At 44.5% G+C, this 22,654-nt stretch overlaps 1 protein-coding gene across 1 annotated transcript in view; it reads left to right on the top strand.

The window, feature by feature from the left end:
* The first annotated feature begins 549 nt into the window (after nucleotides 1-549).
* tp53i11a (tumor protein p53 inducible protein 11a) overlaps nucleotides 550-22,654 on the top strand; it is a 47,185-nt gene continuing 25,080 nt past the window's right edge. The window contains exon 1 of the mRNA XM_058400804.1: nucleotides 550-697. The gene's annotated coding sequence lies outside the window, so the exon portion shown is untranslated. The remainder of the gene's footprint in view (nucleotides 698-22,654) is intronic.

The following is a 22,654-nucleotide window of genomic DNA, read 5'->3' as shown; positions in this document are numbered from 1 at the left end:
GACATAAACCAAGCTTGTTTACGCACTTTTTCTCCAAGTTCACAGATAATTTGTTCTTACATGAACACAACAAACGACCTCAGATTCCTGTAAAATGACCCATAATCGAACCGTTCTCAAGAGGACAGTCCCAGCATGCTTCATTTGGGGACCATTATGTGGTCCACTTGAGATTGTGTCTTTTGAGATTGTTTTTATTTCCAAATGGGGAAAAAACACTACTCCAGTAGCTGCTGAGAAGTTTGAGACAAAATTGTGAATTCCTTGTTTTAGCAACTAAACAAGGTCAGGGATTTCTGGTAAACTGTTGGTTAGTTGTGTACATAAAGAATGAGGTAACCGTATGAGGTCCCCATACTCAAACGTTTGGTTTAGCAACTAATTTTAACGGTTTATTTTCGTTTTTTCAACATTAAACGCGCATTTTGTAGTTCTGAAACGGGTTTTAATCGGATATGTGAAAGAAACTACACGGTTATTGAAGAAAATAAGGTTAAAATAAACAAACTAATATTGTAGACATTACGGTCGTCACTGAGCACGGGCGCCATTTTTGTTTCCCGCCTACAGCGTCTATTACGGTAGCCGTTGCGCTCGTGCTGGATTGTCGTTTGCCAAACTGTGGTGCTGCGATGTGAAAGATTTCCTCACAAAACCAGGGATTGTGTTTTATTTTTTCCGGTCCTTAAAGTAGCAGGTAAGCGTTTTGTTTAGTTATGTTGTTGTTGTTGTTGTTGTTGTGAAATCATTCTGCATTCTCCGGTGCCTGTAATTATAATTGTTTGTTTGTTTGTTTTTTTTAAACCGGGAAAAGTGTTAACAAATCGTACTTTATTTTTTCTTTACATATCGCACATATGTCAAAAAGAGAGACTATGAGAGACTAAACTTACCCTCAGTTCCATTTAACAGCTTTATACAACTTAAAAATCATCCGCGGGAAGGCTTTCTAAAACCACATTACATGACATTTTTTACCTTTACATGTTACTAATCAGGCAATCAATCAATCAGTCAATTAATTCGAATCATTTTCAGGTGATTTGGTTTTAATCCCCCAGACCTGACCATATGGATCTAAACATATGTTAGTCAAGATCCTGGCTCTCATTTTGTCTGCATTTGTTTAAGATCTTCAGCCTAGTATTGATATTTTCAATGTAAATCCTACTACATTTATTTATTTATTTATTTATTTATTTATTTTAAATCCAGGGAATTACAGGATCAGAAACAAAATAGTCTACTTACAAAGAATTCATCCCTCCAAATCCCATCTATTTTTCCCTCCAATTTTTTTTTTTTTTTTTGAGTGTGAAATCCATATCAGAGCTCGGAATGTGCCTGAGATCGAATCTTCACAGAAACTGAGATGACTTTTTCTGGAACATCGTCGATGTCTGAGATCTGCGAGAGAAAGGTTCATGGTACAGAAAACATGACCATCAGATCAGATGTGTATCCAATCAGACACCGCTTCAGTATCTGATCTTCAGTATGGGGATTTGCGTGGTTTGAGGAATATTCAGACGGGATTAGTTTTTCTGAAAATTTACATGACGTCTCATGACGTGTCGTAATTATCATCAGAAAAAGGGCGTGTCTTTACGACACTCTGGTGGCCTACACTCTAATAAAAAATATTCCATACCTATTACACACACCTCGTTTTAATGCCAAACTGGTTGTTTTGGTCATTTGTCGTAGGGGGCGTGGCCACGTGAGGTCACGTGACCTTAACACGTACGTAGGCTAGACCTGTGCTAAGAGCTCAATATTTTGATTAAAGCTTCTAGAAACATCCTTCACGTGACATTTTTATATATTTTATCATTCATTGGGATTTTATCACGCGCAACAACAAATGATTCATTTCATTGACTCAACTGAGTCAAGTCAGAGTCGATTCATTTTTTGTCAGCAGTAAGAACATTAGGCTCAGACGCTCTCGAGAGCCCAAAGAACCGCAGCGAGAGGGAGAACACACCAGGGTTCTGTTCAAACACTGCGCGCATGTGAAAGAACCCTCTGTGGTTCGACGGTCACTGCGATAGTGGCTTAGCTGCAGGAACATTCTTTAGGTCTTGGTGAATTATTTACTTCCTGAACTTGAGGTCAGGTTTGTGCTTTGAGCCTGAATGTGAGTTAATCATCTCCGTTAATCTCGATACGTTTCATTATTCATTTAAATGATCATTTCTTTTCATCCGGATCGTGATTCCTGAGTATATGGGCATCATTTTCGAGTAAACGTTCCCTTCTCCAGGCTTTACTGTTTCTGCTAAAAATAACATTTCAGGCGCAAGTGTTTCTGATGGTAATTGCCGTTTCTAGGCTAGTCATTATTTTTCAATTAACTTGCTGACCACGAATGGAAAATTCGAAGCTCTTGGCTCTGTCTTGGCTAATCAGTGAGGGGAAAAAAGTGATTCTACTAAAAAGAAAAAAAAAGAGAAAAGAACAGACTTTCCTGTGTATTGTGGTTTCGGACACCACTTCGGACGAGCACATGGCCGCCGATCGGCCGCGGGTCAGATTTATTTCCTGTGCTCACAATGGCTGGAAATGCGCCTGTAACACGGCGGTAATTACGTAGTTATATTTAAAGTGACCTTGGCTTGATTTGAATTGAAATCGCTCCGTCATCTGCGCAGGACAGCCGCAGGTAGTAAATCACCAGCTTTTGTGTGGCTCGGAAAGCCCGGAGAGCTCGATACGGAAAGCCTCGGATCCGAGACGTTGGTTTTCTGGAGCGAACAAAAAAACAAAACAACAAGTATAACGAATGTCCTGTTTGTGTGTCATTATTATTTCAGTGTTTATTACACCCCGAGGTTTGACACATCGCCTCGTATGTCGCTTGAGTCAGAAATGTCGACAGTGACGAGCGTTAGTGTGAAGGTTAATCAGAGCCGGGAATCGCTCCCATGACGTGAAAGGCTAGTGAAAAATTCAGAGGAAAGATAAATCTTGGGGCTTTTTTTTCCCTTCTCCTAAAGCACGTGATGCTCTGAGGAGAAGACCAGACCTGCAGGTAAACGAGTCCTGATGTGACCGGTGTCTTCGTGTGATCGATTCTCGGTGAAGGAACGAGAGGAACGTTACACAGCGACACACAACACATCGAAGGGTGTTAAGAAATAAAGCACTCTAGAGCGCGACACTTTTCACAGATGGTGCGGAAACCTGGAGGAACCTGAACCTACGTGACCGCTGGAGTGCAGGAAGAAAAAAAAACCACACACAGAACGTTGTGGTTGACTGTGTTAGAAAGAAGTTCACACGTTTTTACTTACTTTTTTAAAGACGAGATCACGGACACAAATACCAATTATTATTCAGAACGAAGCTGAATTCTGATTTCGGGATTCTGATTGGTTGAAAATGGTCGCGTCATTTCCTAGAACTGCAGCTCTGACTCTTATCAGCGCAGCAACATCTCACACTCGTTTTAATAGGTTTCTATAACGGCTATAGAAGAGCATGTGCAGTTAAAGAAAAATAATCAACCGAGAGGTTTTGTGACGAGCTCCGTCCGGAAATGTTTAATAATTTACAAGAAATACAAATGTTCCGAATGTACAATGGAACCTCAGCATATGAATGCCCTCCCTTACAAATTTTTCCCCTCTAAGAATTGAAATTTTGCAATTACAGAATTTTGCTTCCAGATACGAAGCATTTTCAGGCAAAATGAACTGAAGTTGTTTTTTGATCGAAGGAGTCTCCAGTGTCAGAGGTCAAGCTGTAACTTGATAAAGACATAGAGAGAGGCTGGTGAGAGAATAATCATTTCTAGCTGCTGTAATGTGACCCATAGAACAGGGTTAACTCTTGATCATGTCTTATAGACATTCCACATCATTAACTGTAGCTCTAAATGGATAAAACGTACAACCTGTTGTTGTGAAGCAACCTGTTTTAATGTCGCTTTTATTCACATCATGCTGTCGATTGTTTTCCTACAACAGCACATGTAGATTCACACCAGTACATGAAATCTGTATACGCGAAACCAGTGGCGGGCCATGTATTCCACACCTAGGCCTTCACTGGTGTCCTTCCTGAATTAATCCACCTCTATACCATCATTATGACGCCACGGCAATAGATACTAATCAACCGTTAAATAACAAGGTAAAAAAGAAATTAGTCTACAGTATTTCACACCTCACAAGGAATAGTCAATTTTATTACGGTTACTTTTCTCAAAAAAGGCTTTCTTGATGCCGTATACAGCAAACTGCAATCTCCGGAGGATGCAGCATCCGAAATGAGACGCGGTGAATATAGAAACACTGTATAACAGTGCGCTGTGTCACAGGCTCTTGTAGCGAACATGAATAACATTACATTACATATAGCAAAAAAAAACAACAAATTGACACAATTCAGTCTCACAAGTTTCCTTTCACTGCAGCAAAAAAACCCACAGTCCACCCCGGGGATCTGGAATGAAGGCAAACTGAAAACCCAGAAAAAAAGAAAACTCAAAAGCATAAATGGTTCTTGAAAAAGCTTATCAACTATTTTGAAGAATCAAAAGAATTTTCATGAAAAGTCCGCCTTGAAAATGAATTTGTATAAGTGAATTTGTATTAGTTAGTGCGATTCACTGCCTCTGACTACTCCAATTATCCAATCAAAAGATGGGAAATTTCTGACATAATTGTATGCCTGCTAGATGGCCCCAGTGACGCCAACTCGAAATCTGATTGGTTACTGGAACAGTTTCATTGCCACTTATTTTAAGCTCCGGGCGCCTGCACTATTGATTCTGAAGGCCTTAAGGCCGGGCAACACATGATGTCAGCCACTGTCTGAAATATGATTGGATAAATACTCTTATAATATAATAAATATACACTACTGGAAGCAGCGCAACCGAGAGAAAAGCTACGAAATGTAGAGAATAGACTATTGGGAATAATTTAATACACATTCATGGAAAAATATATTAACATGCAAGTCAGTGATTCAGATCACTGCTGTTTAGGCCAGCAGAGAAGGCCTTGCTGACCCTGACGGTCGGCCACTGTGCTAAACCATCATTACTGGGAATGAAGTCATTTTTCTGTTTTATTTATTTATTAATTTCATCATATATCAATCTGGAGAAAAATAAACAGAACCGTATGAATGCATATGCTAATGTGTCCTAAATGACCTAAATTCTACACACACTCTGTCATGTTGAAGGCTTCCTCCAGCTCTGCTGTTGTGGTGATTAATTTATTTCTCCTTGTGCGAGCTCAGAGGAGGAAGCGTGTTGTACCACGTGAACATTACCAGCCTGCAGGTTGATGAGTTTTAACTCCCCCGGATGTTTGGAGCACCAGAAGATACCTGAGTGAGACGGGAGATTTCTGAGCCGGGGTTTCGTTTTATTTATTTATTTCATTTGGGGTTATGTAAGCCCTCGCATAAAAACCAGGCAGAGGAAACAAGCCTTTATGATGTTTACTATTTCTTTTTTCCCGCTTGTTTTCAGGTTGTTTATTGAAGATGGAAATGCGTTTGGTTTTTTTGTATGTCCTAGGTCTCATTTGCGTCCACTGCAGTGCTTTATTAGTAGTTCCTTTTAACACCGTTGGCTTGTATGGAATAAAACACTTGAAGGTGTGCAGTTATGAAGCGGAGCTCCGTCCGGAAATGCTTTATTATTACAAATGTACAGTGGAACCTCTCCATTCAGATGCCTTCTCTTATGAATTTTCACCTTAAAAATAGAAATTTTGTAAGGAATTTGCATCACCATACGAAGCATTTTCAGCATTCAAATGTACCGTACCGAACGCCGGCTAAGTCGCGTACGTCCAGGAGCCGTTCAAAACTTGTTAGCGTCAGTGGAAAGCCAACCGAAGAGAGTTTACAAACCCATGATACCAGCGTTACCTTCAGCATGTGTTCTAAAGCTAGGTGATTTCTCGGGTGTTTTTTTGTTTTGTTTTGTTTTTTGTTTCGTGGGCGGTCTGTTCTATTTTTAGCCCAAGCCTGGTGGCACGACTTCCTGTGAGGAGCCTTGACATGCAATGCTTGGCTTGGGTCAGTTCTTTGTAAGCAGCCATACAGTTTACATACACTTCCTATTGGTCATATCGGTCATATTTTTGGGTGGCTGGAACGGATTATCTGCATTTACATTTCTGTTGGGAAAATTCGTTTTGCAGTACACATTTTCTTCTTAAGAACTCGCCTCCAGAACCAATTAAATTCCTATGCCGAGGTTCCACTGTAGTTACAGTTTTTATCCGTTAATAGCTAGTTATGGAACCTCTGAGAAACAAGTACCTGTTTGCACTTGTGCTATAGCAGTTGTAAAGACTCAGAGAAAACATAAGGTCCTGAAGATGGTGGGAAAAAGTTACGGCTACCCTTTTGACCGTTACAAATCCCTCACACTGGAGACTCCTTTCTTAAACGTTAATTTAACATGTAAACACAATTAATCCTCATTTTTCTGACCATTCGGAATGAAGCATCCAACAGAGCTGCAGGAGAAATCTGACAGTAATAGCGACATGTCATTAATAGGTACAGGTTTATTTAGCGGACACAAAGTCAGAATATCAGCACCTGTTTTCCATTTATTTAATTCCATGATTAAATATCTTGCTGGGAAAATCTCACTGACTTTCTTCCGGAATACGTTAGAAGGAAAAGCGCCGGGTTTTCAGGTCGATACTCAGCTTCTGAAGACTGCGTCTGTATTGTCTAGATTTAATAAAGTGCCTTAAATCATCTTCATTTTAATTGGAAAGAGACACAGTAATTACACGACGTCCACTTTATCAAAAGTTCCAAGCTAGCGTTTCTAAGAAAAGCCAACGAACTGCGCGTTCTCTGGGCGGCTAAATGGATCCCGTTTGTTTCGTTGTTTTGCCCGTTCGCGATATCTCATTTAAACGGGTTAAAAGCAAACTGCAGGACGGCCGTGGCCTTTATGTCTAAATTAAACCGATTTCCACTGACGTGCGGTCAGGGAAAGTGGATTCGCTGCCCTTCCTCAGTCAGACAGATGGATGTGCCGGAGGAGTTGTCAGACTCCAGCCCAATTAGCCCTATGGATCCTTCTTGGACTCGGACTGTCGAGAAAAGGCAGCTCGATAAATGAGGAGGTCCAGCGGAGCAAAAACCGGTCAGCGCTGTTCCCTTCATGCTGTAGCGACAAATTTAGTTCCTGGGTCTTTTTGTAAATGTGTAAATCAGCAGTGTTGAATGAGTTTGTGTGTATGAGACACTCTGGAAGTCTTTGTGCCTCCCACCTCATTATAATATTCAAATGATATGCTAATGAGCTCATATTAGCTCGTCTGGCAGTCGTGATATTTGCGTGTTTATTAAAGCAGTGAACGTAGTAATACTTAAAAGCAGCAGTTTTGTGTATAAAATGGATTGTCTACCAAACACACACACACACACACACACGGCCTACAGATGCCTGGTTGATGAGTTAGCTTTTGAGTCTGGTTTCTTTCAAGGTTTTTTTTCTCTTGCCTCTGTTGCCTCGGACTCGCTCATTCATTAGGGATTGATTTCAGATTAATAGCCGGATTTCTGCTCCGTGACAGAGACTATTGTTCAGAATGCTATAAATAAAATGTAGAGTAAAAACCTTCTTCTGCCTCCATGAGAGTAAATCTGCCCCTCTGCCACTTTCATGAGAGTAAAAACTGCCCCCTCTCTCCTCCATTGTGAGAGTAAAAACCTCCTCCATCATTATAAACACTTATAAACACCCCCTACACCTACCCCAGTGAGAGTAAAACTGCCTCCCTGAGGGTAAGAACCTGGTCTCCTGCCTCCATGAGAGTAAACACACCCTAATGCAGGAAATGAAGACAGGAAGGATGTTGTGTTGTAATGTTGAAGAAACATAAACTCCTGACTGGAGACGTTAGTGCCTTCCTCACTCTAACACACACACATACCTCACTACACTAACACACACACACACACACACCTCACTGCACTAACACACACACACATACCTCACTACACTAACACACACACACACCTCAGTGCACTAACATACACACACACACACCTCACTGCACTAACACACACACACACACACCTCACTGCACTAACACACACACACCTCACTGCACTAACACACACACACACACCTCACTGCACTAACACACACACACACACACACCTCACTGCACTAACACACACACACACCTCACTGCACTAACACACACACACCTCACTGCACTAACACACACACACCTCACTGCACTAACACACACACACACCTCACTGCACTAACACACACACACACACCTCACTGCACTAACACACACACACACACCTCACTGCACTAACACACACACACACACCTCACTGCACTAACACACACACACCTCACTGCACTAACACACACACACCTCACTGCACTAACACACACACACCTCACTGCACTAACACACACACACACACCTCACTGCACTAACACACACACACCTCACTGCACTAACACACACACACACACACACCTCACTGCACTAACACACACACACACACACCTCACTGCACTAACACACACACACACACACCTCACTGCACTAACACACACACACACACACCTCACTGCACTAACACACACACACACACACCTCACTGCACTAACACACACACACACCTCACTACACTAACACACACACACACCTCAGTGCACTAACATACACACACACACACCTCACTGCACTAACACACACACACACGCCTCACTGCACTAACACACACACACGCCTCACTGCACTAACACACACACACGCCTCACTGCACTATCACACACACACACCTCACTACACTAACACACACACACACCTCACTACACTAACACACACACACACCTCAGTGCACTAACATACACACACACACACCTCACTGCACTAACACACACACACACACGCCTCACTGCACTAACACACACACACGCCTCACTGCACTAACACACACACACGCCTCACTGCACTAACACACACACACACACCTCACTGCACTAACACACACACACCTCACTGCACTAACACACACACACACCTCACTGCACTAACACACACACACACCTCACTGCACTAACACACACACACACCTCACTGCACTAACACACACACACACCTCACTGCACTAACACACACACACACCTCACTGCACTAACACACACACACACCTCACTACACTAACACACACACACCTCAGTGCACTAACATACACACACACACACCTCAGTGCACTAACATACACACACACACACCTCACTGCACTAACACACACACACACACGCCTCACTGCACTAACACACACACACGCCTCACTGCACTAACACACACACACACGCCTCACTGCACTAACACACACACACACACCTCACTGCACTAACACACACACACACCTCACTGCACTAACACACACACACACACACACACCTCACTGCACTAACACACACACACACCTCACTGCACTAACACACACACACACACACACACCTCACTGCACTAACACACACACACACCTCACTGCACTAACACACACACACACACACACACACCTCACTGCACTAACACACACACACACCTCAGTGCACTAACACACACACACACCTCACTGCACTAACACACACACACACACGCCTCACTGCACTAACACACACACACACACGCCTCACTGCACTAACACACACACACACACCTCACTGCACTAACACACACACACACACCTCACTACACTAACACACACACACACCTCAGTGCACTAACACACACACACACACACCTCACTGCACTAACACACACACACACACACCTCACTGCACTAACACACACACACACCTCACTACACTAACACACACACACACCTCAGTGCACTAACATACACACACACACACCTCACTGCACTAACACACACACACACACGCCTCACTGCACTACCACACACACACGCCTCACTGCCCTAACACACACACACACCTCACTGCACTAACACACACACACACCTCACTACACTAACACACACACACACCTCAGTGCACTAACATACACACACACACACCTCACTGCACTAACACACACACACACACGCCTCACTGCACTAACACACACACACGCCTCACTGCACTAACACACACACACGCCTCACTGCACTAACACACACACACACCTCACTGCACTAACACACACACACACCTCACTACACTAACACACACACACACCTCAGTGCACTAACATACACACACACACACCTCACTGCACTAACACACACACACACACGCCTCACTGCACTAACACACACACACGCCTCACTGCACTAACACACACACACGCCTCACTGCACTAACACACACACACGCCTCACTGCACTAACACACACACACGCCTCACTGCACTAACACACACACACGCCTCACTGCACTAACACACACACACACACCTCACTGCACTAACACACACACACACCTCACTGCACTAACACACACACACACACACACACACCTCACTGCACTAACACACACACACACCTCACTGCACTAACACACACACACGCCTCACTGCACTAACACACACACACGCCTCACTGCACTAACACACACACACACACCTCACTGCACTAACACACACACACACCTCACTGCACTAACACACACACACACACACACACACCTCACTGCACTAACACACACACACACCTCACTGCACTAACACACACACACACACCTCACTGCACTAACACACACACACACACCTCACTGCACTAACACACACACCTCACTACACTAACACACACACACCTCACTGCACTAACACACACACACACCTCACTGCACTAACACACACACACACACCTCACTGCACTAACACACACACACACACCTCACTGCACTAACACACACACCTCACTGCACTAACATACACACACACACCTCACTGCACTAACACACACACACACACCTCACTGCACTAACACACACACACACCTCACTGCACTAACACACACACACACCTCACTGCACTAACACACACACACACCTCACTACACTAACACACACACACACACACACACACCAAACCTACATTACACTACTACACTAACACACACACACACACCAAACCTACATTACACTACTACACTAACACACACACACACACACACACACACACACACGCCTCACTGCACTAACACACACACACACCTCAGTGCACTAACATACACACACACACACCTCACTGCACTAACACACACACACACACGCCTCACTGCACTAACACACACACACGCCTCACTGCACTAACACACACACACACCTCAGTGCACTAACATACACACACACACACCTCACTGCACTAACACACACACACACACGCCTCACTGCACTAACACACACACACGCCTCACTGCACTAACACACACACACGCCTCACTGCACTAACACACACACACACACCTCACTGCACTAACACACACACACACCTCACTGCACTAACACACACACACACCTCACTGCACTAACACACACACACACCTCACTACACTAACACACACACACACACACACCTCACTGCACTAACACACACACACACACGCCTCACTGCACTAACACACACACACGCCTCACTGCACTAACACACACACACGCCTCACTGCACTAACACACACACACACCTCACTGCACTAACACACACACACACACACACACACACCTCACTGCACTAACACACACACACACACACACCTCACTGCACTAACACACACACACACACACCTCACTGCACTAACACACACACACACACACACCTCACTGCACTAACACACACACCTCACTGCACTAACACACACACACACACACCTCACTGCACTAACACACACACACACACACCTCACTACACTAACACACACACACACACACCTCACTACACTAACACACACACACACACACACCTCACTGCACTAACACACACACACACCTCACTGCACTAACACACACACACACCTCACTGCACTAACACACACACACACCTCACTGCACTAACACACACACACACCTCACTGCACTAACACACACACACACACACACACCTCACTGCACTAACACACACACACACCTCACTGCACTAACACACACACCTCACTACACTAACACACACACACCTCACTGCACTAACACACACACACACACCTCACTGCACTAACACACACACACACACCTCACTGCACTAACACACACACACACACCTCACTGCACTAACACACACACCTCACTGCACTAACATACACACACACACCTCACTGCACTAACACACACACACACACACACACCTCACTGCACTAACACACACACACACACCTCACTGCACTAGCACACACACACACCTCAGTGCACTAACACACACACACCTCACTGCACTAACATACACACACACACCTCACTGCACTAACATACACACACACACACACACACCTCACTGCACTAACATACACACACACACACACACACCTCACTGCACTAACATACACACACACACACACACACCTCACTGCACTAACATACACACACACACCTCACTGCACTAACACACACACACACACCTCACTGCACTAACACACACACACACACCTCACTGCACTAACACACACACACACACCTCACTGCACTAACACACACACACACACCTCACTGCACTAACACACACACACACACCTCACTGCACTAACACACACACACACACCTCACTGCACTAACACACACACACACACACCTCACTGCACTAACACACACACACACACCTCACTGCACTAACACACACACACACACCTCACTACACTAACACACACACACACCTCACTGCACTAGCACACACACACACCTCAGTGCACTAACACACACACACCTCACTGCACTAACATACACACACACACCTCACTGCACTAACATACACACACACACACACCTCACTGCACTAACATACACACACACACACACCTCACTGCACTAACATACACACACACACACACCTCACTGCACTAACATACACACACACACACACCTCACTGCACTAACATACACACACACACACACCTCACTGCACTAACATACACACACACACACACCTCACTGCACTAACATACACACACACACACACCTCACTGCACTAACATACACACACACACACACCTCACTGCACTAACATACACACACACACACACCTCACTGCACTAACATACACACACACACACACCTCACTGCACTAACATACACACACACACACACCTCACTGCACTAACATACACACACACACACCTCACTGCACTAACATACACACACACACACACCTCACTGCACTAACATACACACACACACACACCTCACTGCACTAACATACACACACACACACACCTCACTGCACTAACATACACACACACACACACCTCACTGCACTAACATACACACACACACACACCTCACTGCACTAACACACACACACACACACACACCTCACTGCACTAACACACACACACACACCTCACTGCACTAACACACACACACACACCTCACTGCACTAACACACACACACACACCTCACTGCACTAACATATACACACACACACACCTCACTGCACTAACACACACACACACACACCTCACTGCACTAACATACACACACACACACCTCACTGCACTAACATACACACACACACACCTCACTGCACTAACACACACACACACACACCTCACTGCACTAACACACACACACACACCTCACTGCACTAGCACACACACACACCTCAGTGCACTAACACACACACACCTCACTGCACTAACACACACACACACACCTCACTGCACTAACATACACACACACACACCTCACTGCACTAACATACACACACACACACCTCACTGCACTAACATACACACACACACACCTCACTGCACTAACACACACACACACACCTCACTGCACTAACACACACACACACACACCTCACTGCACTAACACACACACACACACACACCTCACTGCACTAACATACACACACACACACCTCACTGCACTAACACACACACACACACCTCACTGCACTAACACACACACACACCTCACTGCACTAACACACACACACACACACCTCACTGCACTAACACACACACACACCTCACTGCACTAACACACACACACACACCTCACTGCACTAACACACACACACACACCTCACTGCACTAACATATACACACACACACACCTCACTGCACTAACACACACACACACACACCTCACTGCACTAACATACACACACACACACCTCACTGCACTAACACACACACACACACACCTCACTGCACTAACACACACACACACACACCTCACTGCACTAACACACACACACACACCTCACTACACTAACACACACACACCTCACTGCACTAGCACACACACACACCTCAGTGCACTAACACACACACACACACACCTCACTGCACTAACACACACACACACACACCTCACTGCACTAACACACACACACACACCTCACTGCACTAACACACACACACCTCACTGCACTAGCACACACACACACCTCACTGCACTAACACACACACACACACACCTCACTGCACTAACATACACACACACACCTCACTGCACTAACACACACACACACACCTCACTGCACTAACACACACACACACACCTCACTGCACTAACATACACACACACACACCTCACTGCACTAACATACACACACACACACCTCACTGCACTAACACACACACACACACCTCACTGCACTAACACACACACACACACACACCTCACTGCACTAACACACACACAGACACACCTCACTGCACTAACATACACACACACACACCTCACTGCACTAACATACACACACACACACCTCACTGCACTAACATACACACACACACACCTCACTGCACTAACACACACACACACACCTCACTGCACTAACACACACACACACACACCTCACTGCACTAACACACACACACACACACACCTCACTGCACTAACATACACACACACACACCTCACTGCACTAACACACCAACACAGACACACACACACACACACACACATCACTACACTAACACACCAACACACTCCACTGCACTGAAACACCAACACACACCTCACTGCACGACTCTGAACATATAGAGGAGAAAACACTAGTGTGTGTGTGTGTGTTAGTGCAATGAGGTGTGTGTGTGTTTTATCTGAACTGCAGGAACGCTGTGTAAACCAGATAAAAGCCTCTGATTTACTTCATTAAGCCTGTCTGGAGTTCTGCGCTGTAGCTAGCGTCCAAACAAAGCTAGCGTCTTCATCACCGCTCCATGCGCTGCACTCCTCCTGAATTAGCACACTGAGCGTATGTTTATTTTAGCCGTTTGTTTATTTTGTGATAACGTTTCGCTCCACTCCAGCGAGCAAATAAAAAATACTCAGAAGTGAAAAGTTGATTAAACAGATTCCACTCGCCTGGTGTGAAGAATAAGAGTTTCCTTCTGTTTTGCTTTTTAAGCGTATTTTTGTGGATTTAGCGTAAAGCTAAAACGGTATTTCTGAAGGATCTAACCCGTGCTTTCTTGGCCGTGTCGAATTGAGTGGTCGTTTATGCGTTGCTATGGAAACCTGTTCTGGTGATTGGATCCACCTCCTAATTCTCAGCAGATCACCGATCTGTGTGGGTGGAGCTTCGTGAGCATGGGCAGGAACAAATCTGAGCCCTCTAATCTAACCTAATGCACCTTTAAAAGAACACATATGACCATATGTGGAAATATTTCTCCATGTGTTTGTTTCAGTCGTGGAATTTTTATCCGAAATCATTTTAAAATCCCGAACTCATTCAGTCGCTTTATCTCTCGTTCCAGTCTCTGTTTTTTTGAATATCTCTATAAATAAACCTCAGTCTGAGAGGTGGTGGAGTGTGAAATGTGTTTTTAATAGACAGAGTGAAAGGCGTGTGAGTGATGGAGCCTACACACTGCTGCATGAAGCCCTGATGATGTACCAGCATTCCGTGCTGTCGATGAATCACTGCCGAGGCTGGAACGTGGAAACCAACGTCAGCTCCGGATCATCACAGCAGACATGCTCTCCATGTCCACTCTCCATCACACTCCCCATCTCTTCTCTCCATCGCTCTCTCCATCGCTTTCTGACGCTCTCTCCGTCACGGTCTCCATCAGTGCTCCATCAAGCTGTCTCCAACACGCTCTCCATCAATTCTTCATTTCTCTCTCCGTCATGCTCTCCATCAATGCTCCATTGCTCTCTCCATCACACTCTTTCCATCAATGCTCTCCATCAATGCCCTCCATCATGCTCTCCATCAATGCTCCATTGGTCTCTCCATCATGCTCTCTCCATCAATGCTCGCCATCACCACTCTCCATCTCCACTCCATTGCCCGCTCCATCTCTGCTCTCCACCGCTCTCTTCACCACTCTCTCCACTGCTCTCTCCATCACTTTCTCCATCATGATCTCCATCGCCCTCTCCATCACGCTGTCTACCATTCACTCCATCGCTCTCTCCATCATGATCTCCATCACTCTCTCCATTGCTCTCTCCATCTCCACTGCCCATCTCCGCTATTCATCTTAGCTCTCCATCTCCGCTCTCTCCATCATGCTCTTTAATGTGCTCTCTATCATGCTCTCCATCAATGCTCCATCATTCTCTCCATCACTCGCTCCATCACTCTCTCCAACATGCTCTCCATCACACTCTTCATCATGCTTTCCATCGCTTTCGGTCTCTCCATCACTGCCCCATCACACTCATTCACGCTCTCATTCACGCTCTTCATCTACACTCCATTGCTCTCGCTCTCTCCATCACTCTATCCAATGCTGCTCCATTTCCATTAAAATGTCTCAGCAACTCTGAGATCAAAGCTCGGGGTTTAAATGAAGTGCAGGTTCTTCAGGACAGAGTGTCTCTTCACATCAGGAGCGGCTGCATCTGCTGTGTGATTTTTAGGAAAGCCGATTAAAACATAAAAAACGTAATAAAAAGATTTTTAAAATGGAGAATAATGACATCATAATTTGAGAAAAATGTCGCAATATTTCATCATCATTTCTCAAAATTTGTCGTTTTTTGTTTAAAAAAGTATTTCAACTTTATTCTTGAAATATTGCAAATTTTCACTAATCTTTTGGTAATTTTATACTCTTTTTTCCCCATATATATATATATATATATATATATATATATATATATATATATATACATACACTATATTGCCAAAAGTATTCGCTCACCCATCCAAATAATCAGAATCAGGTGTTCCAATCACTTCCATGGCCACAGGTGTATAAAATCAAGCACCTAGGCATGCAGACTGTTTTTACAAACATTTGTGAAAGAATGGGTCGCTCTCAGGAGCTCAGTGAATTCCAGCGTGGAACTGTGATAGGATGCCACCTGTGCAACAAATCCAGTCGTGAAATTTCCTCGCTCCTAAATATTCCACAGTCAACTGTCAGCTGTATTATAAGAACGTGGAAGTGTTTGGGAACGACAGCAACTCAGCCACGAAGTGGTAGGCCACGTAAACTGACGGAGCGGGGTCAGCGGATGCTGAGGCGCATAGTGCGAAGAGGTCGCCAACTTTCTGCAGAGTCAATCGCTACAGACCTCCAAACTTCATTTGGCCAATATATATATATATAAATTTTTTTTTTTCCTGTAATGTAAACTATTTGACCAAAATTTGTACCCCCCTGCCCATCACACAGGCTTTTCCCCGCTATGTTTACTTCCATATCTAGCAATAGTTCGTTACGCTGAGACAACACGTCCAGTCAGTTAGTTTGTTAGTCAGGAAATCGTGCGTTACCATGGCGACTTTACCCTTCTTTGGGAGCTGTTTTTGTTGTTGGAAACAAAACCTTTTACACTCAGTGTCTGAAACTAAGAAAAATGTGTTTAGGTTTCGAACACACTAGTTCTGTCGCGTCAGATTTGTGTGCTTTAATTAGCTCGTTAAACCTACGATGAGTTAGTTCTTTGTATTTTTTTTTTTATCATACCAGGTGTTTTTGTTTTTACAGAACAAGGCCAGTCTGATAATGTTCAGTTTGTTTATTTATTTATTTAAAAAGCTGTGGCGTGTTTTCATGCTAGCTGTTTTCATAGATGCTGCTGTTTCTCCTCTGTGACCAGGAAAAGAAGGAAAAGAGCAGAAAGAAAGGAGGGAGGAAAGGAAAGAAAGAAAGACATTATTCTTTTTTCTATCTATAAGTAGAGTGAGCCGATGATGAATCCTGACAGTGTAAGAAGATCGGACAGAAATCCGTGGCATTTTCATGCTAGATATTTTCCAGATTGCTTCTGAGATTTCTCCTCCGAGATTCTCCAGAGTTCAGGCTCCTCTCTGTGGACAAGACTTCCAATTATTCTCTCCTCCTTAAAACTCCTCACTCTGACCATTTCTTTGTTCCAACTGACGTCCGATTTCCTGATCCGTCTGATGATCTCCTGATCCGTCTGATGATCTCCTGATCCGTCTGATGATCCCCTGATCCGATCTGATGATTCCCTGATCCGTCTGATGATTCCCTGATCCGTCTGATGATTCCCTGATCCGTCTGATGATTCCCTGATCCGTCTGATGATTCCCTGATCCGTCTGATGATTCCCTGATCCGTCTGATGATCTCCTGATCCGTCTGATGATCTCCTGATCCGTCTGTTGTTTTCCTGATCCGTCTGTTGTTTTCCTGATCCGTCTGATGATTCCCTGATCCGTCTGATGATCTCCTGATCCGTCTGTTGTTTTCCTGATCCGTCTGTTGTTTTCCTGATCCGTCTGTTGTTTTCCTGATCCGTCTGATGATTCCCTGATCCGTCTGATGGTGTAAAATGCGTGTCACAGATTCCAGCCACATCTGCTGTGACCTTTTCGTCCCTAGCTGGAGAGTTTGTTGCCATGGCGAAGAGAAAGCGAGCGCGGGAAGAACCTCGATGCCGGAGGAGGCACTGATCAGGATGCTAATCATATCTCTGATCTCACCTTCACTCGGCAGTCCAGCGTTCCTTAAACAGGAGGAATGACCGCACAAGTGCAGAGCTGCGTGTTTAACGTAAAGAGGATTTAAAAGGGTGGACAGAAATTAAAAAAATTTTTTAAAAAAAGAGAAAAAAAAGAAGAGCCCGTGGGATGGTCTGCTCTGTCAGCGGTGGGCAGGACGTGTCGCCTGCGTGTCAGCTGATCTATTTTTAATCCACACTTTGACGTGCAGTAGGTGTGAAGCGTGTGTCTGAGGAACACGTGGTGGTGAGAAGGTGTTTATAGCGACGTGAACCGAAACATAAACCGCTCTGTGACACGGGGCCCTGCGTTATGTCACAGCCCATCAGAAATCCTCCTCCGCTTCACAACGTTTACATTTCTCTAGCTCAAACAGTCAAAGCGGCGGGTTGCCAGTGCTGACCCATAAATCCCTCACCGGGAGACGGAGCGTTTATTTACCTCTCATACAGACGAGTCGTACAGATCTGTGTTTCCTGTTAATATTTAATCTCCAGATAAATCTCTCATTTCCAGGTTTACTCTCGGGTTGTGTCTCAATCAGATCTCCTAGCTCCCTAAATAGTGACTCGCTGCACTGACTCACGGCACGCTGGGCCTCGATTTCCTCAACAGTCATCAAATATTTCATCAGATTTCAGACGTCATGCAAATGTGTTTCATCAACACACATGCTGCATCATGCAGGGTCATAGACCAGGTACTGAGATTGTAGAGTACTTTAAATGAGACATAAAACATTTAAAAGTCATCAGACTCAAACAAAGTAAACTTTCTTTCTTTTTCTTTCTTTCTCTCTCTCTCTCTCTCTCTCTCTCTCTCTCTCTCTCTCTTTCTTATCAGAATTTTGCCAGGATTTATTGTATTATTTTTGATATTGGTAATAAGTGGATGAGTGTAACTGGATAAAAATTAAACTAAACAAAATAAATATACAACATCACAGTCTGATACTCGTGGTTCCGTCTGGGTCTCGTCTTGTCTCCTCGTCCAGTCAGTTCATCACGTTACAGCGACGTGGCAGTGTGGATTTTATCCTCTCTAAACGCATCAGTGTGTAAAAGTCAACGAGAAACGATAAGCGCAGCGCTCAAGTGGAGAGGGAACGAAGGGATCGGGAGTGAAGGCCGTGATAATTAGAGGCTGATTATCAGAGAAACATCAGCCGCAAACGTGTGTTTGTGATCTAATGAAAAGCACAAAGTTCACGCCGTTCAGTGTTGCCAAGCAACCACATCTTAACTCATTAGTCTTCCGGATAACGAGAGACGAAGGAATTATCGGGTGAGCCTACGCGTTATAGATGATGATGATGATGATGATGATGAGCTACAGAGAGAGCTTTAGAGTGAGCGTCAGTGAGCAGCGGTCACTTGTGTGGATTCGGACCTCAGTCTGACTGAGTGACAGGGTGTGAAATCAACAGGTGCCGGTGTTGAGCAGGTGGACGGTTTCTCAGCCTGACCGCAGACTGCACGGCGTCCGCATGAGCGACAGAGAAATGTTCATCAGCGTTTCATCAGCTGCTAATAAACAATGACGATGCGTTAATATGATAAATGTTAATGAAGAGCAGGGTCCGAGTCAGTGAACTGACCAGGATAAAGAGCAGCTTCCAGGGCTGAATTAATATATATGGTCGCTGCCAAAACAGCCCTGACCCATCCTGCACTGTGTATTCTGACCCCTTTCTATCAGAACCAGCATTAACTTCTTCTGCAATTTGAGCAACAGTAGCTCGTCTGTTGGATCGGATCACACGGGCCAGCCTTCTCTCCCCACGTGCATCAATGAGCCTTGACCGCCCATGACCCTGTCGTTGGTCCATTACTGTTCCTTCCTTTGACCACTTTTGATAGATACTGACCACTGCAGACCGGGAACACCACACAAGATCTGCAGTTTTGGAGATGCTCTGATCCAGTGGTCTAGCCATCACAATTTGGTCCTTCATCAAACTCGCTCAAATCCTTACGCTTGTCCATTTTTCCTGCTTCTGACATCAACTTTGAGGACAAAATGTTCACTTGCTGCCTAATATATCCCACCCACTAACAGGTGCCATGATGAGGACATCATTTATTTCGTCTGGAAAAGCAAATCGGTCAATGAAAGTCCCTGCAACAAGACGTGTGTGTGTGTAATTATTAGTTTTAATCTGCTGCTGCAGTAAAATGTCCAGTCTGTGAATCTGACCTTTTCATTAAGTCCGGCTTTTATTTGGTCCAGAGCTTTTTATTTTTTTTAAATGATTATTTTCCACGCGCTTCTGCGAGCCCATTGTGCGTGAACATTGAGCCGTTGTGTTTCTGCTGAATGTCCAGACACTCCGTCCGGTCGGTCCAGAGGCGTCTGAGAGTGAGCGCGTAAAAGCCTTGATACATTTCAGCTAACAGAGTGTGTCTGTGTGTGTGTGTGTGTGTGTGGATAATGGCCTCTTTTCTCCTGCACAGAATCCAGCTTTTTTATTCTCACATTTATGCTGTTTTGCATGAGAAGACGCGTTGTTATTTGCATGGGGATTGTGTGTGTGTGTGTGTGTGTGTGAAAAGGCCTTTTCTGTTGAAAGTAAAGCATTATTAACTGGGGAACTGGACACTGGGCAGCAGGTCTGTTATCATTACTGGTCATCTCGATCTCTGAAACTTTTCTTCTTCAAGAGAATCGTTTATTTTAATGATCCTCCTCCTACACAGGACATTTACAGAGTCAGTGTCAGTGTGTATGTGAGTGAGAGAGTGTGTGTGTCTGTGTGTCAGTGTGTATGTGAGTGAGAGAGTGTGTGTGTCTGTGTGTCAGTGTGTATGTGAGTGAGAGAGTGTGTGTGTCTGTGTGTCAGTGTGTATGTGAGTGAGAGAGAGTGTGTGTGTGTGTGTGTGTGTCAGTGTGTATGTGAGTGAGAGTGTGTGTGTATGTGAGTGAGAGAGAGTGTGTGTGTGTGTGTGTCAGTGTGTATGTGAGTGAGAGAGTGTGTGTGTGTGTGTGTCTGTGTGTCAGTGTGTATGTGAGTGAGAGAGTGTGTGTGTGTGTGTTAGCGTGTATGTGAGTGAGAGAGTGTGTGTGTGTATGTGAGTGAGAGTGTGTGTCTGTGTGTTAGTGTGTATGTGAGTGAGAGAGTGTGTGTGTGTGTTAGCGTGTATGTGAGTGAGAGAGTGTGTGTGTGTGTGTGTATGTGAGTGAGAGTGTGTGTCTGTGTGTTAGTGTGTATGTGAGTGAGTGTGTATGTGTGTTTTCTCCATTCTTCTAGAGTAGAATTTCTCACTTAGAAAAGTCCATAAACATTGAACTTCCTTGTTCTTCTCTGTAGTTTCGTTCTTTCGTTCTTTCGTTCTTTCTTTTATCCAACAGAAAGTTTGGTCATTGCGGTCCATTCTCGTGATTTTTTTTTTCCTGCTCTCATTTTTTCCAGTGCTTAGTTTGCCCAGAAACATGAACAAGTCGTTTAAAACACAGAGTCTTTCACTCTTCCTTTTGGAACAGATTTATTTATTTTACTGAATGATCGTTTCTCTCTGTTTATTCCAGAACATCTTTCTCCAAGTTACATTATTTAAAGTTACTAAGTTTTCATAAAATAAACA

Source organism: Hemibagrus wyckioides, linkage group LG10 (assembly GCF_019097595.1).
Source record: "Hemibagrus wyckioides isolate EC202008001 linkage group LG10, SWU_Hwy_1.0, whole genome shotgun sequence".
Taxonomy (NCBI): Eukaryota; Metazoa; Chordata; class Actinopteri; order Siluriformes; family Bagridae; genus Hemibagrus; species Hemibagrus wyckioides.
Note: the sequence above shows the minus strand (reverse complement) of the source record. Positions and strands in the feature narration are given on the sequence as shown.